Here is a 24,025-nt window from a genome sequence, read left to right as displayed (position 1 = left end):
TGACAAAGTGGCATTTTCCAAATCCAAAAGAAGTCAAGAGTCAAGAGCAATGATAACAACAAATAATAAAATGACAATAATAATAAAATATCCACATTTTCAGACAGGAGTCAGGAGTTAGACGTTGCAGAGCAGGTTATTTTTAGCTATTACTAAAAGTCCTCATACATAACTGTAGAATACACAATGATATTGTTAGATAAATTACCAGATAAAAAGTCAAAGTGTATAATGAAAATCCACTTACAAGAAACAAACAAGGATATACAGTAATTAGCCCAAAAATGCCAAGATCTTACCGGAAAAAGGATATAAAATATATAATTGACTGGAATGTGGAAAAAGCAAAATGTAAGAAAATAACACAACAAGGGACACAACATGGTATGACACTACAAGGACATGAACGTAGCAAACTGAACTACTATAATACTGCCTCCTATGTACAAGAATATAACTACTATAATACTGCTCCTATGTACAATAATATAACTATTATAATACTGCTCCTATATACAAGAATATAACTACTATAATACTGCTCCTATATACAAGAATATAACTACTATAATACTGCTCCTATATACAAGAATATAACTACTATAATACTGCTCCTATATACAAGAATATAACTACTATAATACTGCTCCTATATACAAGAATATAACTACTATAATACTGCATCCTATATACAAGAATATAACTACTATAATACTGCTCCTATATACAAGAATATAACTACTATAATACTGCCCCTATATACAAGAATATAACTACTATAATACTACCTCCTATATACAAGAATATAACTACTATAATACTGCTCCTATGTACAAGAATATAACTACTATAATACTGCCTCCTATATACAAGAATATATCTACTATAATACTGCTCCTATATACAAGAATATAACTACTATAATACTGCCTCCTATGTACAAGAATATAACTACTATAATACTGCCTCCTATGTACAAGAATATAACTACTATAATACTGCTCCTATATACAAGAATATAACTACTATAATACTGCCTCCTATATACAAGAATATATCTACTATAATACTGCTCCTATATACAAGAATATATCTACTATAATACTGCCTCCTATGTACAAGAATATAACCATGCCATTCTCATATATTGTTATCATATCCCAACCCCATATCCCATCCTCATACCCCAACCTCCTATCCTGTCCTCCTATCCCGACCTCCTATCCCGTCCTCCTATCCCGACCTCCTATCCCGACCTCCTATCCCGTCCTCCTATCTCGTCCTCCTATCCCGTCCTCCTATCCTGTCCTCCTATCCTGTCCTCCTATCCCGACCTCCTATCCCGACCTCCTATCCCGACCTCCTAACCCATCCTGCTATCCCGACCTCCTATCCCGTCCTCCTTTCTCGTCCTCCTATCCCGACCTCCTATCCCGACCTCCTATCCCGACCTCCTATCCCGTCCTCCTATCCCATCCTTCTATCCCGTCCTCCTATCTCGACCTCCTATCCCGACCATCCCGTCCTCCTATCTCGACCTCCCATCCCGACCTGTATGTGTACCAGGTATTGAAATATCTCCAGAAGTACAGAAGTTATGTGGGAACATACATTTCCCATTGATTTGCATGGGACGTTAAACAAAAACCCCGACCCTCACAAATGGGGGTAGTTAAGGGTTAAATTAGCTATCCTATACTTTCAGTGGACATATAAGTAACATGTGACCAAGTATTATCGAAATATATCCAGCCATTTGGAAGTTATGCAGTAACATATATTTCCCATTGACTTGTATGGGACTTTAAACATAAACCACGCCCCTGGCAAATGGGGGTGAGTAAGGGTTAAATTACCTATCCTATGTTTGTTGTAGACATATAAGTAACATGTGTGCCAAGTTTCATGTTAATATCTTTAGCCGTTTGGAAGTTTTTGTGGAACATAAACACATATATACATACATACACACACACACACGTTGAGTTTTATATATATAGATTCTTGCATATAGGGGTAGTATTATAGTAATTATATTCTTGTATACAGGAGCAGTATTATAGTGTCAGGGACCTACCAGGGGACAGGGAGAGTGAGCCCTAAACTGACCCTAAAACCGCTCTCCCTGCCTACTTGCCCATCCACCCTAAACGGTGGATCATAAACTGGGTGCCGGCCCCTCCCTGAATTAAAGTGCAGGGGCCTAATAAAAACACATACTAATAAACAAACCAGAAACACAACAGAAACATAGAACTCAATAACAGATTAAGTTCAGAGGACAGATCAGTGAGCAGCACAGGGGACACTATGGATCAGCGATCATAAACAGACGACACTATAGATCACCGGACATGAACAGAGGACTCAGTGTTCGTGAACAGAGGACACTATTGATCCGTGGTCGTGAACAATGGACAATATATATCACTAGTCATGTACAGAACTCCAGATATCTGAATAAAGAACTAATAAACTTATAGAGTTCAAAACACCAGACAGGAAAACGGATAAGTCTGAATATACTCCAGGACAAAACAGGAATAAGCTTAATCCCCTAGAAAAACCTTCCGGTAGACACAGGAATAACAATACCCTCTGAGTCCCCACTGACAGGTAAACAGGATCTATCGCTAAACAGGAATATTCGCAATCCCACATAAAACCTCCGGTAGAGACGAAGTCCCCATGGACAGGTAACAGGGATGCCTAGATACACAGGATATATTTATAGAACACTGTTCACACTGAACACAAGACAGGAATAATCGCAATCCCTTCAGAACGCCTCCAGTAGATGCAGGAATAACAATACCCTCTGAGTCCCCATGGACAGGAAACAGGGATGCCTAAATACACAGGATATAATTATAGAACACTATTCACGCTGAACACAAGACAGGAATAGTAATCCCTCCAAACACCTCCAATAGACAAGGAGTCCCTATGGAGTGGTAACAGGGATCTAACATAGGACACTGTTCACACTGGACACACAAACTAGACACTCCACTCCACTAACGAAGTAGCCATTGATAATAAATCCAAATAGACTACTGACCATTGGCACACTCCACAGTGTGGTCAGAAGCTGACTCAGTAGGAAAAACAGAAATATAAAACACAGAATTTCATATAAAAGGATACAAGAGAAAACACAGTGTGAACAGACACATTGCAAAAAGGACATACAAATCCTAAAACCGACTATACAAACACAGCTTAAAATCTACTAAGAGCATGTCACCTAACCATGGCTAAAACCAGAAAATACAAAGTGCATGCTAAGACAGAAATAGTAGATTAAAAGCTCAAATAAAGAGTGTTTCACCAAGAGCTCCAAGCAGCATGTCCAGCTTGTTAGCAAGTCAGGATGTAATGAAGTCAATCACCAGCCCAGAGGCTAGACTGGGCTGATTTTAAATAGAAACACCCTAGGAGCTATTGACTGAAAAAGTCAGAGACATTAACTATTCCCTGGCCAGGGAACATAAAACTGTTCACACACAAGCAAATCCAATATCTTTGTGTGAACACAGACCACGACAGACATGACATATAGTAGTTATATTCTTGTTCATAGGGGACAGTATTAGTGTAGTTATATTCTTGTACATAGGAGGCAGTATTATAGTAGTTATATTCTTGTCCATTCTCTCCGATGTACAAGAATATAACTACTATAATACTACCCCTATATACAAGAATATAACTACTATAATACTGCTCCTATATACAAGAATATAACTACTATAATACTGCTCCTATATACAAGAATATAACTACTATAATACTGCTCCTATGTACAAGAATATAACTACTATAATACTGCTCCTATATACAAGAATATAACTACTATAATACTGCTCCTATTTAAAAGAATATATCTACTATAATACTGCCCCCTATGAACAAGAATATAACTACTATAACACTGCTCCTATATACAAGAATATAACTACTGTATAACTGTTCATATGAACAAGAATATAACTACTATAATACTGCTCCTATATACAAGAATATATCTACTATAATACTGCCTCCTATGTACAAGAATATAACTACTATATAACTGTTCATATGTACAAGAATGTAACTACTATAATCTTGGCATTTTTTGGATAATAATATTTGTAAGCTGTAAGTTCAGCAACTAATATGAACTTTTCCTACCAGCGCATCGCCAATGGGCCTCATTAAGAATAGATGACATAGCATTACAAAGCCTAAAATATTATCGAAAACAAGCTGAGGAGCATCTTAGCAAGTCAATGTAAGATGTGTTGATTCGCTGGTCATCTTTCTTTCATTAACTTACCATCCCCCATCATAGAAGTAGTCATGATTTCTGTACTCTTGTTTTTTTTTTTTTTCCTGTATTTTTGCTTGTATTTTTCTTTAAAGGGGTATTCCAGAATTTTTTATTTTATTTGACTGTGCTTCAAAAGCTGTAAAGTTAGTGTACTTCATAATATAGTGTCTGTACCTGTGTGTGACGGTGGTCTCGCAATTTTTATGTGATTTTCGCCCCAATATTTATTTTTAACAGCATACAAAATAAATAATTTATGGGGTTTTCTCAGGTTACAGTGTGGCCGAGACATGACATCACTAGTCAGGTGTGCAAAGGCAGCCTGTCTGCTTCAATGGGTGAATGACCGCTGGGTGGGAGAAAGATAATTCTGCCACAGCTATAGGCAGCCTGGTTAGAAAACACTGGTCTTCCAAATGGAAGGCAACTCATTTGTGTTTCAATGGATGGGGTGACTGATGTGTGGAAGAGAGGAAAGTGATCTCACACTTACGAACAAGGGATCCTGTGACTTGTAATTGGAGGGAGGGAACTCCAACAGGAAATAGCCAGTTCACGAAAAGATAGCCACATCATTATGATCTCACAACATAGCCATTTAGCCCCAAGACAAGCGCACGTCCTTTCTAAGCATCTGTCAGCACTGTCTGACAGGTAAATACTAAAATCACCTTATGGTAGATAACCCTTTTAAGTTCTGGTGCCATACAACATATGGAGGATCTGAGGGTCTTAGATCATCTCAAATACTTCCACTCTGTAAACTTCTGGTGACCCTCAGGAGCTACAGAAAGTCAACCTCTCACCTTATCTTTCTTATTAGCACAGTATATATAACACATACTGTATATACTACACTACTCTGTCGAAATGACCTCACCCTGAGGTCTCAAACTGTGTCCCTCCAGATGATGAAAAACCTCAGCTCTAACCATAGGAAAGTCTCTGTCCTGCCGGTTACGCCAAAACTCGACTATGAGATTTTCCATTTCTTCTATGCATAGTTAAAGGGGTACTCCACTGCCCAAGCATTAAGAACATTTAGTTCCAAAAGCTGGGAGCGGGCAGTGGGGTTGCGACATCACGGCCACGCCCCCTTGTGACATCACGCCATGCCCCTTCAATGCAAGTCTATGGGAGGGGGCGTACGCCCCCTCCCATAGACATGCATTGAGGGGTTGTGGCCTTGATGTCACGACCTCCGCAGCCCCAACCCAGCTTTCAGAACTAAATGTTCCAAACACTGGGGCAGTGGAGTACTCCTTTTAACTAGTTGGCCACCAGGACTTAGTTACTGTGTAGCAGTGGTCTCAAACTGTGGCCCTCCAGATGTTGCAAAACTTCAACTCCCAGCATGCCCGGACAGCCAACGGCCTTTTTTCAGAGGCTTTTTCAAAAATGAAAGAAGCAATCCGATTGGTTGCTATGGGCAACTGGCCAACTTTTAATCTGGACAGGTTGTGATAAATATCCCCCGTTATCTCTGAATGGAAAGAGGGACGATAACATGAAGAAAAGTGCATGTATCAACCCTCCTTGAGGGTCACTGGAGGCTGTACGGCAGTGGTCTCAAACTGTGGCCCTCCCGATGTTGCAAAACCTCAACTCCCAGCATGCCCGAACAGCCAACGGCTGTCCGGGCATGCTGGGAGTTGAAGTTTTGCAACATCTGGAGGGCCACAGTTTGAGACCACAGCCTAAATGCTCCTCACTGTTGCCTGGAGAGCCCCCCAGTACATGGGACCCCCTCTAAGATCATGCTGCTTCTTCTGTATACTTCACTTCCATTAAAGGGGTACTTCGCCCCTAGACATCTTATTCCCTTGCTTATCATGCACAAGTAGGTTAGCGTTAGGTCCCGCATCACTTGAGAAACCTTGGCGTTGGTGTGCGGGCTCAGGTATGTCCTTCATATAAGGATACACTGGCTAAAGGTGGGTTCACACTACGTTTTCTCCCATACGGGAGCGCATACAGCAGGGGGGAGCTAAAACCTCGCGCTCCCGTATGCCTTCGTATGCGCTCCCGTGTGTCATTCATTTCAATGAGCCGGCCGGAGTGAAACGTTCGGTCGGCTCATTTTTGTGCCGTATGCGCTTTTCCCCCGGACCTAAAACTGTGGTCAACCACGGTTTGAGGTCCGGTCGTAAAAGCGCATATGGCACAAAAATGAGCCGACCGGACCGAACGTTTCACTCCGGCCGGCTCATTGAAATGAATGACACACAGGAGCGCATACGAAGGCATACGGGAGCGCGAGGTTTTAGCTCCCCCCTGCCGTATGCGCTCCCGTATGGGAAAAAACGTAGTGTGAACCCACCCTAATGTCTCAATTTTACATCAGTTTTGAAGGTTAGTCAATGTCATTGTTACATCCACCACACCAGTGCATTTCTGTTATGTTGTGTTTTTGTACTTTTCTATGTTCACATCCACACACCCATTCATCGGGTAAGGATGATATTGCTGGTCCTTGTGGTCGGTTGCAGACATCCTCCATTGTATGCATTTTTTTGCTGGGGATTGCCCATAGCATCGGACCACAAGTGCAGGACTTGCTATTCCCTATAAATGCACATCAGCATTTGGGCTCGAGTACTTCCTGACATTTTAGACCACGCTCTTGTTGTGTGTTTTGTAATCTTCCAAAATCATAAATATTTGGGAATCCAGCTCATTATCCCTCTAAATTTAGGCTACATTATAGTTATAAGCCCCTCGTGTCCCAAACTCAAGCAGAACTAGACAATATGGTTACATTGGAAACTTCCTGGTGCTGAGAAATTGTCTTCTATAAAATGCAAATTCACCCCCCAATCTTTTATATCCCAATACCACAATTATTTCCCAAAAAGTGCATTGGAGAATTACTTTATTTGGGTTAGTAAACACTCAAAAATCACTTTTAACACTGGCACAGACATTTAGGAGTCATTGGCCAAGACAGTGCTATCATATATGGATAGTTCTAGACCGGTTCATACACTATTGGTCTCCAATTCTGGTTCAATACTCTGGAGGTCGCCATCTAGTGGGTAGAAACTGAAGGAAATGTCTCCGTATTATAAGATTAAAGAAGCGTAGCTGTCATATCACAGACATGAGAGGGATGCCTCTATGTGTTACTAGGTCATGCAGATTCTTTACATGTCTTACATGCATTCACTTCCTCCCTGAGTCTGCTGTGCTGAGTCTCTTCATCCAATCATAGCAGGCTGCTCTGTAACTCCCTCCTCTCTGTTTTCATGCTGCAGTCTGATAGGACAGGAGTGAGCACAGAGGAGAACTAGTCCCGCCCACACTTCCTGGACTTTGTCCTAGCCTGTGCTTCAGCTGGGACAAAGATAATGCTGCAGCCAGAGAGGATTATGTTCTGGATGGTATGGGGACCCCTAGTGGTCTATTTTTTTTATAAGCCACAATTTCTATAAAGAGGAGATAACATTATCTTATGAAGTATATTAGAAAGGTTAATGATTTTCCAAGATGTACAACATATAAGAAGTTTTTGGTTTTGACAGTGTTCATTTAATACAACTTCCACGTTAAGCTACTGTCCTCAACATCATCACCTTTCTACAGTCCAAGTGACACTACAAATGTGGGGTGAATTTCTACAAGTCAAAAGTGAACAAGTCCCCTGAAAGCTTTGTTCACATCAGTATTCCGGGGATCCGTTTAGGAGCTCCATTATAGATGGTGATAACAGGGCTGGATGGAGTGTGTCCCAACGAACACCAACCGATCCCGACAGGCCCCACCCACTGACCTTGAATGGAATCCTTTTGCAGGATTTTAGTGGAGGAAAAGCTAAAGTCCCATTATTATAACAGAATGTGAACATAGCCTAAGACCAAATCTAAGTAGTACTCCATGCTTGAAGTTGCCTAACCTTGCTCTATCTTCATGGGTTGAGGCCTGAATAACTTGTGGAGAAGACCTGTTCTATAGAACTACTTAAAGGGGTACTCCACTGCTCAGCATTTGGAACAAACTGTTCCGAACACTGGAGCCTGTGCCAGGAGCTCGTGATGTCATATCCCTGTCCTCTCATGATGTCACGCCCTGCCCCCTCAATGCAAGTCTATGGGAGGGGGCATGATGGCTGTGGTGGGGGGGACTATGACGTCATGAGCTCCCGACGCCGACTCCAGCATTCGGAACAGTTTGTTCCAAACGCTGAGCAGCGGGGTACTCCGCCCCTAGACATCTTATCCCCTATCCAAAGGATAAGGCTTTGTTTACATGTCAGAATGTCCGTGCGGACATTCCAGAGACTGTGGGCGCCGGCATGATATGCATTCTGCATTCCGTGCGGAGTCCCCAAAAAGAATGGACAATGACTCCAGTAATCCGGTGCACAGAATGATCTCTGCGACCACAGCCGTCAAGCCCCGTCCATTCATGTCTAATGGAGGAAGCATTACAGCTAGATAGACATGAATGGAAGGGGTGTGGCGTGACGTCACAAACACGGAACAAGCTCCAAATGAATGCTGCGGCGCTGGCCCGAATATCGCGAGGGTCCCTGTGGCCGTACCCCCCCCCCCCCCCCATGCGATTAGACATCTTATCCTCTATCCTTGTATTGGGGATAAGATGTCCTGGGGCGGAGTACCCCTGTAAGTAGTTTTTTTCCCATTTAAAACCTATATTAAAGAAGCACTCCAGACACTACTAGCCTCATGGTAACATCTATATACAATGTAGAAAAGTAGTAAATAAAGATCCGATGGATTGTTTAAAGGGGTACTGCCCTGGAAAACATTTTTTTTTTTTTAAATCAACTGGTGCCAGAAAGTTAAACAGATTTGTAAATTACTTCTATAAAAAAAAATCTTAATCCTTCCTGTACTTATCAGCTGCTGTATGCTCCACAGGAAGTTATTTTCTTTTTGCATTTCCTTTCAGTCTGACCACAGTGCTCTCTGCTGACACCTCTTTCCATTTTAGGAACTGTCCAAAGCAGGAGAGGTTTGCTATGGGGATTTGCTCCAACTCTGGACAGTTCCTAAAATGGACAGAGGTGTCAGCAGAGAGCACTGTGGTCAGACAGAAAGGAAATTCTAAAAGATTACAACACCTGATAAGTACAGAAAGGATTAAGATTTTTTTTATAGAAGTAATTTACAAATCTGTTTAACTTTCTGGCACCAGTTGATTTAAAAAAAAAAATGTTTTCCAGGGAAGTACCCCTTTAACTAGAGTTTAACAAGACAACAGTGCGCATCAAGACAATGGAGGACATTCAAAAGCTTCACTAATTACTAGACAGTTTAAAGGGGTTATCCAGGAAAAAAACTTTTTTTATATATCAACTGGCTCCAGAAAGTTAAACAGATTTATAAATTACTTCTATTAAAAAATCTTAATCCTTTCAGTGCTTATGAGCTGCTGAAGTTGAGTTGTTCTTTTTCTGTCTAGGTGCTCTCTGATGACACCCATCTCAGGAACTGTCCAGAGTAGAAGCAAATCCCCATAGCAAACCTCTTCTACTCTGTGCAGTTCCCGAGACAAGCAGAGATGTCAGCAGAGAGCACTGTTCCCAGACAGAAAAGAACAACTTAACTTTAGCAGCTGATAATTATTGGAAGGATTAAGATTTTTTAATAGAAGTAATTTAAAAAATATGTTTAACTTTCTGACCCCACAAAATAATTTTATATCTAAAAATTATTAAAATCTGCTATTTTTACATGGGAATTATACAAACCTAAAAAAAAAGAAAGGACTGTGCTGGATAAAGTGACTTTTTTTTTTTTTTATAACATATGAGAGAGACTGAATTTTTGGATGCGATGGGATAGTTTAGTACACTTTTTTCCAAACAGTGTGTCTCCAGCTGTTGCAAAACTCCTAGCATGCCCGGATAGGCAAAGGCTGTCCGGGCATGCTGGGAGTTGTAGTTTTGCAACTGATGGAGACACACTTTGGAAAACACTGGCTTAGCATTGTATTTTATCATTTTTAGAAACTAAAAATTTTATCTCTGAATTGTTTCGTTTTTCATCGTCGTGCAGTGATTTTTGGTTTTCATTTTCCGTGTGGAATGATGGCGAAACTTCCGCGGTCTGTACAACCAAGCTGAATCCCCATTAAAACCAATGCAAAATGCAATGCACCTAATAGAGATGAGCGAACTTACAGTAAATTTGATTCGTCACGAACTTCTCGGCTCGGCAGTTGATGCCTTATCCTGCATAAATTAGTTCAGCTTTCAGGTTCTCCCGTGGGCTGCGAAAGGTGGATACAGTCCTAGGAAAGAGTCTCCTGAAGAGTCACCAGAAAGCTGAACTAATTTATGCAGGATAAGTCATGAACTGCCGAGCCGAGAAGTTCGTGACGAATCGAATTTACTGTAAGTTCGCTCATCTCTAGCACCGAAAATTCCACAAAGAATTTTAAAGCCAAATTCTGTGCCAGAACGCTCTTCGTCAGAATGTACTCTTAGGATACATTCACATTATGGAATCGCTGTTTGGAAATTCCGATGCAGCATCATTTCATTGTCAACAGTGGCCTCCAATCCCATCATCATTGGGTATGAGAAGTGCAGGTGCACTCACCGGACAAGCTGAAACCTCATTCACTTTATGCCTCAGGCAGGTGCACATACTGGACAAGGTGTTCTTTAACCCCCATTCACTTTATGCCTCAGGCAAGTACACTTACTGGACAAGCTGTCTCTGAACCCTAATCCACTTTATGCCTCAGGCAGGGGCACATACCGGACAAGCTGTTTTTGAACCCTCATCCACTTTATGCCTCAGGCAGTTGCATTCACTGGACAAGCTGTTCCTGAACCCTCACCCACTGTATGCCTCTGGCAGGTGCACATACCGGACAAGCTGTCCCTGAACCCTCATCCACTGTATGCCTCGGGCAGGGGCACATACCGGACAAGCTGTCACTGAACCCTCATCCACTGTATGCCTCGGGCAGGTGCACATACCGGACAAGATGTCCCTGAACCCTCATCCACTGTATGCCTCGGGCAGGGGCACATACCGGACAAACTGTCACTGAACCCTCATCCACTGTATGCCTCGGGCAGGTGCACATACCGGACAAGATGTCCCTGAACCCTCATCCACTGTATGCCTCGGGCAGGTGCACATACCGGACAAGATGTCCCTGAACCCTCATCCACTGTATGCCTCGGGCAGGTGCACATACCGGACAAGATGTCCCTGAACCCTCATCCACTGTATGCCTAGGGCAGGTGCACATACCGGACAAGATGTCCCTGAACCCTCATCCACTGTATGCCTCGGGCAGGTGCACATACTGGACAAGATGTCCCTGAACCCTCATCCACTGTATGCCTCGGGCAGGTGCACATTCTGGACAAGATGTCCCTGAACCCTCATCCACTGTATGCCTCGGGCAGGTGAACATACTGGACAAGATGTCCCTGAACCCTCACCCACTGTATGCCTCGGGCAGGTGCACATACTGGACAAGATGTCCCTGAACCCTCACCCACTGTATGCCTCGGGCAGGTGCACATACTGGACAAGATGTCCCTGAACCCTCACCCACTGTATGCCTCGGGCAGGTGCACATTCTGGACAAGATGTCCCTGAACCCTCATCCACTGTATGCCTCGGGCAGGTGCACATTCTGGACAAGATGTCCCTGAACCCTCATCCACTGTATGCCTCAGGCATACATGGCACATAATAACAGAGTAAAGTGAATAAAACCACAATTATAACCTTATGATGGAAAATATTGGTTGTAGTGATCTGGTCATTTGTGCACTGCTGCAACTGAATTGGGCGAGACACTATATAGGTTCAAATAATTTTTTATTGAATTTTTCAAGAAAATGTTTTCACAAAACCGAATTGGCCAATAGATAACAAACATGGCCAAAAGAACAATACAGAAATAAATAGAACAGAATCATACAAATTCTTTAGAAATGATCACTTAGATACACTTCTTTAAAAAAATAAAAAATAAAATAATAATAATAATTAATCAGATGACCCACTTATACAAAGATGATAAGCTTTTATCCTTTGAGGAATTACAAAATACACATCATTTACCGGACTCTGAGAGGAAAACATATGACATTATTGTTAAGCACCTTAAGAAATTCCCTAAACCTAATGTGCTAGTACCTCAAAATCTGACCAACTTGATGGGTCTATCCTCCGACTCCATTTCCAAATTAACAACTAGACCAATTTACCAGTTTTGCAATAATGATATATACATAAATAATAGTCCACAACACTCCAAGTGGGAAAAAGAATTAAACATTATTATTTCTAATTATGAATGGGCTCAAGCTTATCTGACATTAAAGAAGGCTACATCTTGTATTGGACATAAGGAGCAATTTTTCAAAATGACATCCAAATGGTATCACACCCCTGCTAAGATTCATTCTATGATACCCACTTGCTCCCAGTTATGCTGGCGAGGATGTGGGCAGGTAGGCACTAATAGCCATGTCTTTTGGACATGTCCTACGCTACATAACTTGAAAAAAGGGCATTGATGAGTTAATAAAACTAATATCAAGTAAATCAGTTTCTTTGTCTAGCAAGTGAGACACTATATAGGGAGCAACAATGCAGCTGTTATACTGGAGCTGCAATACAGCTGTAATATAAGAATAGCAATACAGCTATAATATAAGAATAACAATACAGCTGTAATATAAGAATAACAATACAGCTGTAATACAGGAAAAACAATACAGCTGTAATATAAGAATAACAATACAGCTATAATATAAGAATAAAACTACAGAGGTAATATAAGAATAAGAATACAGCTGTAATATAAGAATAAGAATACAGCTGTAATATAAGAATAACAATACAGCTGTAATATAGTAAAAACAATACAGCTGTAATACAGGATAAACAATGCCGCTGTATTACAGGAAAAACAATGCCGCTGTATTACAGGAAAAACAATGCCGCTGTATTACAGGATAAACAATGCCGCTGTAATACAGGAAAAACAATGCCGCTGTAATACAGGAAAAACAATGCCGCTGTATTACAGGATAAACAATGCCGCTGTATTACAGGATAAACAATGCCTCTGTATTACAGGATAAACAATGCCGCTGTATTACAGGAAAAGCAATGCAGCTGTAATATGGTAAAAACAATACAACTGTAATATAAGAATAACAATACAGCTGTAATATAAGAATAACAATACAGCTGTAATATAAGAATAACAATACAGCTGTAATATAAGAATAACAATACAGCTGTAATATAAGAATAACAATACAGCTGTAATATAAGAATAACAATACAGCTGTAATATAAGAATAACAATACAGCTGTAATATAAGAATAACAATACAGATGTAATATAAAAATAACAATACAGCTGCAATATAAGAATAACAATACAGCTGTAATATAATAACAATACAGATGTAATATAATAACAATACAGCTGTAATATAATAACAATACAGATGTAATATAAGAATAACAATACAGCTGCAATATAAGAATAACAATACAGCTATAATATAAGAATAACAATACAGCTGTAATATAATAACAATACAGCTGTAATATAATAACAATACAGATGTAATATAAGAATAACAATACAGATGTAATATAATAACAATACAGCTGTAATATAATAACAATACAGATGTAATATAATAACAATACAGCTGTAATATAATAACAATACAGATGTAATATAAGAATAACAATACAGATGTAATATTACAATGCAGGAGTGATATGGAAGCTAAGGTCCAGCTGTTATATGAGGTTACAATGTAGCTTTTTCCGGAGAGCGAAGGTTATTCTGTAATACAGGAGTAACAATTCAGCTGTAATACTAAATCTGAGGCTGTGATACGACAATGCTCTGTGCTGCGGGAGCTTCCATAAAGCTGTAAGAGGGGAGCGGGCAGCGAGCGGCGCACATGTGATATAACAGGTAGGTATTAAATTGGAAATGATTTACTTATCCATCACCGGAGCGTAAACCATTTGCATCTCTGCTGTGAATAGAGATTATGTCTGCGGGAACTTTGTCCTGCTTTTATTGCTTTTGTCGAAAGCCTATTAAATATTGTATGTGCTGCGGATTATGATGATTATTATATTGAGTCCACAAGGACTTTTTTTATTGTTAAATCTCAGTGTAAAAGCGGCTACAGACACAAAGAATGTGGTCAATATAAATAAAGCACAGCAGGAGGGAAGCAGTCCTAAAGAAAAAAAATTGCCTTGCAAAAGACAGGGAGCCATAGGCTAGGGTCCGATCTATCTGTATACTGCTGTTTTCTCTATGGGATCAGGATATTTAGTACTTATACACCTCCCCTCCAGCTATATCTGTATACTGCTGCTATCTATATGGGCTCAGGATATATAGTAGCAAGGCTGCATCATCATTGGCGCTCATGGAGCGCCTCCTCCGTGCCCCGGGCCCGCAGGGGGTCCCCGTCACATTGGGGACATCCTTGTGTCCCAAAAAATCTTTTCAGGACACAAGGATGTCCCGGCGGTTACCTCTTTGCGGCGGCCCCAGTGTTAACTTTAAAAACCGCCGGGAAGTAGCTCATGCAGGGACGTCATTGACGTCCCGTGCGTACGCCAATAGAAGAGCGGAGAGGAGCAGTGAGGAGGACGCGCGTGCATGGTAATTGACCAGCGGCACGTCATCTTCAGTATTCCGACCTTCGCTCCTTCGGTCCCAGGACCTACTGCTATGGCCCCAGATTGTGACCCCGGACCGGTGGAGCGGTGGTCGGAACACTGAAGTGGGACAGTTAACAGGCATACAGCCTCCAGCCATACACTGTATATGGCTGAAGGCTGTATGTCTGTGGGGGAACTGTACTGCACCTAATGTGGGGAGCTATACTGCACCTACTGTGGGGGAACTATACTGCACCTACTGTGGGGGAGCTATACTGCACCTAATGTGGGGAGCTATACTGCACCTACTGTGGGGGAACTATACTGCACCTAATGTGGAGGGACTATACTGCACCTAATGTGGGAAACTATACTGTGCCTAATGTGGAGGAACTATACTGCACCTAATGTGGAGGAACTATACTCCACCTAATGTGTAGGAACTATACTGCGCCTAAAGTGGGGAACTATACTGTGCCTAATGTGGAGGAACTATACTGCACCTAATGTAGAGGAACTAACTGCCCTAATGTGGGGAACTATACTGCACCTAATGTGGGGAACTATACTGCACCTAATGTGGAGGAACTATACTGCACCTAATGTGGAGGAACTATACTGCCCTAATGTGGAGGAACTATACTGCGCCTAATGTTGGGAACTATACTGCGCCTAATGTGGGGAACTATACTGCCGCCTAATGTGGGGGAACTATACTGACACTTAATGTGGGGAACCATACTGCACCTAATGTGGGGGAACTATACTGCACCTAATGTGGAGGAACTATACTGCACCTACTGTGGGGGAACTATACTGCACCTAATGTGGGGGAACTATACTGCACCTAATGTGGAGGAACCTATACTGCACCTAATGTGGAGGAACTATACTGCACCTAATGTGGGGAACTATACTGTGTCTAATGTGGGGGAACTATACTGCACCTAATGTGGAGGAACTATACTGCACCTAATGTGGGGGAACTATACTGCACCTAATGTAGGGGAACTATACTGCACCTAATGTGGGGGAACTGTACTGCCAAACTAATGTGGGGGAACTGTACTGCCAAACCTAACGTGGGGGAACTGTACTGCACCTAATGTGGGGAAACTATACTGCACCTAATGTGGGGGAACTGTACTGCCAACCTAATGTGCGGGGACGTATACTGCCAACCTAATGCGGGGGAACTATACTGCACCTAATGTGGGGGGGGGGGGGGACATAATGAAATGCTCCGTCTTCAAGGCAGCCTTAATCTGGCCCTGTATAGTAGTTAAACACATCCTCTCCAGCTCTATCTGTATACTGCTGGTATCTCTTTGAGGTCTGGTTATATAGTAGTTATACACCTCCCCCTCCATCTCTCTCTGTATATTACTGCTATCTCTATAAGATCAGGATATATGGTAGTTATATACCTCCCCTCCAGCTCTATCTGTATACTGCTGCTTCTAACGCTGTGGAATCAGGAAATATAGTGGTTATACACCTTCCCTCCAGCTTAATCTGTATATTACTAATGTCTCCATGGGATCAGTATGTATAGTAGATATATACCTTCCCTCAAGCTCTATCTGTATACTGCTGCTGCTGCTATCTCTATGGGATCAGGATATATAGTCGTTATATACTCCCCTCCAGCTCTATCTTTATACTGCTACTGCTATCTCTATGGGATCAGGATCTATACAGTAGTTATACTCCTCTCTTCCAGCTCTATCTGTATACTGCTGCTATATCTATAGGATCAGAATACATGGTAGTTATACACCTCCCATCCAGCTCTATCTATATACTGCTGCTACTATTACTATGTCTTATGAGGAACCCAGAAAACAGCTCCTTTTATCTCAGTTTCTTTCATTCTTGGGATTCTGATGACATTATGTCTGACTACTATCTTACAAGTCGGTCACAGAAAAGTAATGTGCTGTCTTAAAAGACGAATGACACGAGTTGCCTGAAGAGAATGAATGGGTGGGTGTGGGGGCTCCGGACACATGCAGGGTGCTAAGGGGAACTCCTATGGCTGGAGTCTTCAGATACAACATTCAAGCATCCAGCTGAATCTTTGCCCAAGGTGAAGGAAATCCTAGCAAAGCATCTGCTGACTGTGCACTTTATAGGAGATGCCTAGAAATGAAACCGAGAATCTGAGGTTATATTTGGCCATGAATGGGCCGAGGGATGACACCGGCAGGGGGGGGGGAGGAGAAAGGCAGGAGGGGGATAAGACTGGAAGGGAAGGGGTGGGAGGGGTGGGGGGCTTAGACTGGCAGGAGGGGAGGATGGAGGACACCAGCAGGAGGGAGGGAAGACACCAGCAGTAGGGGAGGATGGAGAACACCAGCAGGAGGGGAGGATGGAGGACACCGGCAGGAGGGGAGGATGGAGGACACCGCAGGAGGGGGGGATGGAGGACACCAGCAGGAGGGGGAGGATGGAGGACACCGGCAGGAGGGGAGGATGGAGGACACCGGCAGAAGGGGGAGGATGGAGGACACCGGCAGGAGGGAGGGAAGACACCGGCAGGAGGGGAGGATGGAGGACACCGGCAGGAGGGGAGGATGGAGGACACTGGCAGGAGGGGAGGATGGAGAACTCTGGCAGGAGGGGAGGATGGAGGACACCGGCAGGAGGGGAGGATGGAGGACACCGGCAGGAGGGGAGGATGGAGGACACCGGCAGGAGGGGAGGATGGAGGACACCGGCAGGAGGGGAGGATGGAGGACACCGGCAGGAGGGGGAGGATGGATGACACTGGCAGGAGGGAGGGAAGACACCGGCAGGAGGGGAGGATGGAGAACACCGGCAGGAGGGGAGGATGGAGGACACCGGCAGGGGGGACGATGGAGGACACCGGCAGGAGGGGAGGATGGAGGACACCGCAGGAGGGGAGGATGGAGGACACCGGCAGGAGGGGAGGATGGAGGACACCGGCAGAAGGGGAGGATGGAGGACACCGGCAGGAGGGAGGGAAGACACCGGCAGGGAGGGGAGGATGGAGGACACCGGCAGGAGGGGAGGATGGAGGACACTGGCAGGAGGGGAGGATGGAGAACACTGGCAGGAGGGGAGGATGGAGGACACCGGCAGGAGGGGAGGATGGAGGACACCGGCAGGAGGGGAGGATGGAGGACACCGGCAGGAGGGGAGGATGGATGACACCGGCAGGAGGGAGGGAAGACACCGGCAGGAGGGGAGGATGGAGAACACCGGCAGGAGGGGAGGATGGAGGACACCGGCAGGGGGGACGATGGAGGACACCGGCAGGAGGGGAGGATGGAGGACACCGGCAGGAGGGGAGGATGGAGGACACCGGCAGAAGGGGAGGATGGAGGACACCGGCAGGAGGGAGGCAAGACACCGGCAGGAGGGAGGATGGAAGACACCGGCAGGAGGGGAGGATGGAGGACACCGGCAGGAGGGGAGGATGGAGGACACCGGCAGGAGGGGGAGGATGGAGGACACCGGCAGAAGGGGAGGATGGAGGACACCGGCAGGAGGGAGGGAAGACACCGGCAGGAGGGGAGGATGGAGGACACCGGCAGGAGGGGAGGATGGAGGACACTGGCAGGAGGGGAGGATGGAGAACACTGGCAGGAGGGGAGGATGGAGGACACCGGCAGGAGGGGAGGATGGAGGACACCGGCAGGAGGGGAGGATGGAGGACACCGGCAGGAGGGGAGGATGGATGACACCGGCAGGAGGGAGGGAAGACACCGGCAGGAGGGGAGGATGGAGAACACCGGCAGGAGGGAGGATGGAGGACACCGGTAGGGGGGAGGATGGAGGACACCGGCAGGAGGGAGGATGGAGGACACCGGCAGGAGGGGAGGATGGAGGACACCGGCAGAAGGGGAGGATGGAGGACACCGGCAGGAGGGGAGGGAAGACACCGGCAGGAGGGAGGATGGAAGACACCGGCAGGAGGGGAGGATGGAGGACACCGGCAGGAGGGGAGGATGGAGGACACTGGCAGGAGGGGAGGATGGAGGACACCGGCAGGAGGGAGAGAAGACACCTGCAGGAGGGAGGATGGAGGACACCGACAGGAGGGGAGGATGGAAGACACCGGCAGGAGGGGAGGATGGAGGACACCGGCAGGGGGGGAGGATGGAAGACACCGGCAAGGAGGGAGGGAAGACACCGGCAGGAGGGGAGGATGGAGGACACTGGCAGGAGGGGAGGATGGAGAACACCGGCAGGAGGGGAGGATGGAGGACACCGGCAGGAGGGGAGGATGGAGAACACTGGCAGGAGGTGAGGATGGAGGACACCAGCAGGAGGGAGAGAAGACACCGGCAGGAGGGGAGGATGGAGGACACCGGCAGGAGGGGAGGATGGAAGACACCGGCAGGAGGGAGGGAAGACACCGGCAGGAGGGGAGGATGGAGAACACCGGCAGGAGGGGAGGATGGAGGACACTGGCAGGAGGGGAGGATGGAGGACACCGGCAGGAGGGGAGGATAGAGGACACCGGTAGGAGGGGAGGATAGAGGACACCGGCAGGAGGGGAGGCTGGAGAACACCGGCAGGAGGGGAGGATGGAGGACACCGGCAGGAGGGGGAGGATGGAGGACACCGGCAGGAGGGGAGGATGGAGAACACTGGCAGGAGGGGAGGATGGAGGACACCGGCAGGAGGGAGGATGGAGGACACCGGCAGGAGGGGAGGATGGAGGACACCGGCAGGAGGGAGAGAAGACACCGGCAGGAGGGGCGGATGGAGGACACCGGCAGGAGGGGGAGGATGGAGGACACCGGCAGGAGGGGAGGATGGAGAACACTGGCAGGAGGGGAGGATGGAGGACACCGGCAGGAGGGGAGGATGGAGGACACCGGCAGGAGGGGAGGATGGAGGACACCGGCAGGAGGGAGAGAAGACACCGCAGGAGGGGCGGATGGAGGGACACCGGCAGGAGGGGAGGATGGAAGACACCGGCAGGAGGGAGGGAAGACACCGGCAGGAGGGGAGGATGGAGGGCACCGGCAGGAGGGGAGGATGGAGAACACCGGCAGGAGGGGAGGATGGAGAACACTGGCAGGAGGGGAGGATGGAGGACACCGGCAGGAGGGAGAGAAGACACCGGCAGAAGGGGAGGATGGAGGACACCAGCAGGAGGGGAGGATGGAAGACACCGGCAGGAGGGAGGGAAGACACCGGCAGGAGGGGAGGATGGAGGACACCGGCAGGAGGGGAGGATGGAGGACACCGGCAGGAGGGGAGGATGGAGGACACCGGCAGGAGGGGAGGATGGAGAACACTGGCAGGAGGGGAGGATGGAGGATACCGGCAGGAGGGGAGGATGGAGGACACCGCAGGAGGGAGAGAAGACACCGGCAGGAGGGGAGGATGGAGGATACCGGCAGGAGGGAGAGAAGACACCGGCAGGAGGGGAGGATGGAGGACACCAGCAGGAGGGGAGGATGGAAGACACTGGCAGGAGGGAGGGAAGACACCGTCAGGAGGGGAGGATGGAGAACACTGGCAGGAGGGAAGGATGGAGGATACTGTCAGGAGGAAAGGAAGACACCAGCAGGAGGGGAGGATGGAGGACACCGGCAGGAGGGGAGGATGGAAGACACCAGCAGAAGGGAGGGAAGACAACTTCAGGAGGGGAGGATGGAGGACACCGGCAGGAGGGAGGGAAGACAACAGCAGGAGGGGAGGATGAAGGACACCGGCAGGAGGGAGGGAAGACACCAGCAGGAGGGGAGGATGGAGAACACTGGCAGGAGGGGAGGATGGAGGACACCAGCAGGAGGGGAGGATGGAGGACACCGGCAGGAGGGGAGGATGGAAGACACCAGCAGGAGGGAGGGAAGACAACGGCAGGAGGGGAGGATGGAGAACACTGGCAGGAGGGGAGGATGGAGGACAGCGGCAGGAGGCGAGGATGGAGGACACCGGCAGGAGGGGAGGATGGAGGACACCAGCAGGAGGGAGGAAAGGATGACACTGTCAGGGGGAAGGAGGGATGAGACCAGCAGGAGGGAGGGATGGAGGACACCAGCAGGGAGGGGGGAGATCGGCAGGAGGGGGTAGATGAGACCTGCAGGAGGGGGGTAGGATGAGATCGGCAAGAGGGGGGAAGCATGTCTTAGCATTAAAGAACTAATGAATAATACTGATTATCTGTACAATACTGATCTTTACAGTGCTGATCCAGATAGAACACAGATCTCTATACAGAACTGATCTCTATACAACACTGATCTCTATACAACACTGATCTCTATACAGAACTGATCTCTATACAATACTGATCTCTATATAACACTGATCTCTATATAACACTGATCTCTATACAGAACTGATCTCTTTACAATACTGATCTCTATATAACACTGATCTCTATACAGAACTGATCTCTATACAAAACTGATCTGTATATAACACTGATCTCTATAAAACACTGGCACTCACCTCACTGGCACTCATCTCACTAAAACACTGATTTCTATACAATGCTGATTTCTATCTAACCCTGATCTCTACACAGAACTCATCTCTATATAGCACTAACCTCTATACAATGACAATCTCTATACAACATTTATCTCTATATATCACTGATCTCTATACAACGCTGGTATCAATATAAAACTGATCTCTCTACAACACAACACTGATCTCTATATGGCACTGATCTCTATATAACACTGATCTCTATACAATACTGATCTCTATACAACACTGAATTCTATATAGCACTGATCTCTATATAACGCTGATCTCTATATAACACTGATCTTTATATAACACTGATCTCTATAAAGCACTTATCTCTTTATAGCACTAACCTCTATACAATGATAATCTCTATACAACATTTATCTCTATATATCACTGATCTCTATGCAATGCTGATCTCTATACAGATCTGATCTCTATAAACCACTGATCTCTATACAACACTGATCTCTATAAAACAGTGATCTCTATACAATGCTATTCTCTATATAGAACTGATCTCTATATACCACTGATCTCTATACAACACTGATCTCTATATAACACTGATCTCTATACAATGCTATTCTCTATATAGAACTGATCTCTATACAACACTGATCTCTATAAAACAGTGATCTCTATACAACGCTATTCTCTATATAGAACTGATCTCTATATACCACTGATCTCTATACATAACTGATCTCTATACATAACTAAATGATCTCTATACAGAACTGATCTCTATACAATACTGATCTCTATACAGAACTGATCTCTATAAACCACTGATCTCTATACAACACTGATCTTTATATAACGCTGATCTCTATATAATACTGATCTCTATATAACACTGATCTCTATACAACACTGAACTCTATACAGCACTGATCTCTATATAATGCTGATCTCTTTATAACGCTGATCTCTATACAACACAACACTGAACTCTATAACACTGAACTCTATAACACTGAACTCTATACAACACTGATCTCTATACAACACTGATCTCTATATAACACTGATCTCTATATAATGCTGACATCTATATAAAACTGATCTTTATATAACAATGATCTCTATACAACACTGATCTCTATACAACACTGATCTCTATATAATGCTGACATCTATATAAAACTGATCTTTATATAACAATGATCTCTATAGAACACTGATCTCTATATAATGCTGATATCTATACAACACTGATCTCTATAGAACACTGATCTCTATATAACACTGATCTCTATATAACACTGATCTCTATATAACACTGATCTCTATACAACACTGATCTCTATACAACACTGATCTCTATATAACACTGATCTCTATATAACACTGATCTCTATATAACACTGATCTCTATATAACACTGATCTCTATACAACACTGATCTCTATACAACACTGATCTCTATATAACACTGATCTCTATACAACACTGATCTCTATACAACACTGATCTCTATACAGAACTGATCTCTATACAACACTGATCTCTATACAATACTGATCTCTATACAGAACTGATCTCTATACAGAACTGATCTCTATACAGAACTGATCTCTATATAACACTGATCTCTATACAACACTGATTTCTATACAGAACTGATCTCTATATAACGCTGATATCTATATAACACTGATCTCTATACAACACTGATCTCTATATAACACTGATCTCTATATAATGCTGACATCTATATAAAACTGATCTTTATATAACAATGATCTCTATACAACACTGATCTCTATACAACACTGATCTCTATATAATGCTGACATCTATATAAAACTGATCTTTATATAACAATGATCTCTATAGAACACTGATCTCTATATAATGCTGATATCTATACAACACTGATCTCTATACAACACTGATCTCTATATAACACTGATCTCTATATAACACTGATCTCTATATAACACTGATCTCTATATAACACTGATCTCTATACAACACTGATCTCTATACAACACTGATCTCTATATAACACTGATCTCTATATAACACTGATCTCTATATAACACTGATCTCTATATAACACTGATCTCTATACAACACTGATCTCTATACAACACTGATCTCTATATAACACTGATCTCTATACAACACTGATCTCTATACAACACTGATCTCTATACAGAACTGATCTCTATACAACACTGATCTCTATACAATACTGATCTCTATACAGAACTGATCTCTATACAATACTGATCTCTATACAGAACTGATCTCTATATAACACTGATCTCTATACAACACTGATTTCTATACAGAACTGATCTCTATATAACGCTGATATCTATATAACACTGATCTCTATACAACACTGATCTCTATACAACACTGATCTCTATACAACACTGATCTCTATACAACACTGATCTCTATACAACACTGATCTCTATACAACACTGATCTCTATACAAAACTGATCTCTATACAACACTGATCTCTATACAACACTGATCTCTATACAACACTGATCTCTATACAACACTGATCTCTGTACAACACTGATCTCTATACAACACTGATCTCTATATAACACTGATCTCTATATAAC

General features: G+C 44.4%; 1 protein-coding gene across 2 annotated transcripts in view; it reads right to left on the bottom strand.

Moving 5' to 3' along the window:
* The window catches only part of CALCR (calcitonin receptor), a 302,356-nt gene that overhangs the window by 270,609 nt on the left and 7,722 nt on the right, over positions 1-24,025 (bottom strand). The window contains exon 1 of one of the 2 annotated variants that reach the window (XM_056519008.1): positions 10,988-12,039. The exons of the other annotated variant lie outside the window; for it this stretch is intronic. The gene's annotated coding sequence lies outside the window, so the exon portion shown is untranslated. Of the gene's footprint in view, positions 1-10,987; positions 12,040-24,025 lie in introns of those variants that run through there. 2 annotated transcript variants of the gene reach the window in all.

Source organism: Hyla sarda, chromosome 5, assembly GCF_029499605.1.
Source record: "Hyla sarda isolate aHylSar1 chromosome 5, aHylSar1.hap1, whole genome shotgun sequence".
Lineage (NCBI taxonomy): Eukaryota > Metazoa > Chordata > Amphibia > Anura > Hylidae > Hyla > Hyla sarda.
The sequence above is the reverse complement of the archived record's forward strand: the minus strand, read 5'-3'. Positions and strand labels throughout refer to the sequence as shown.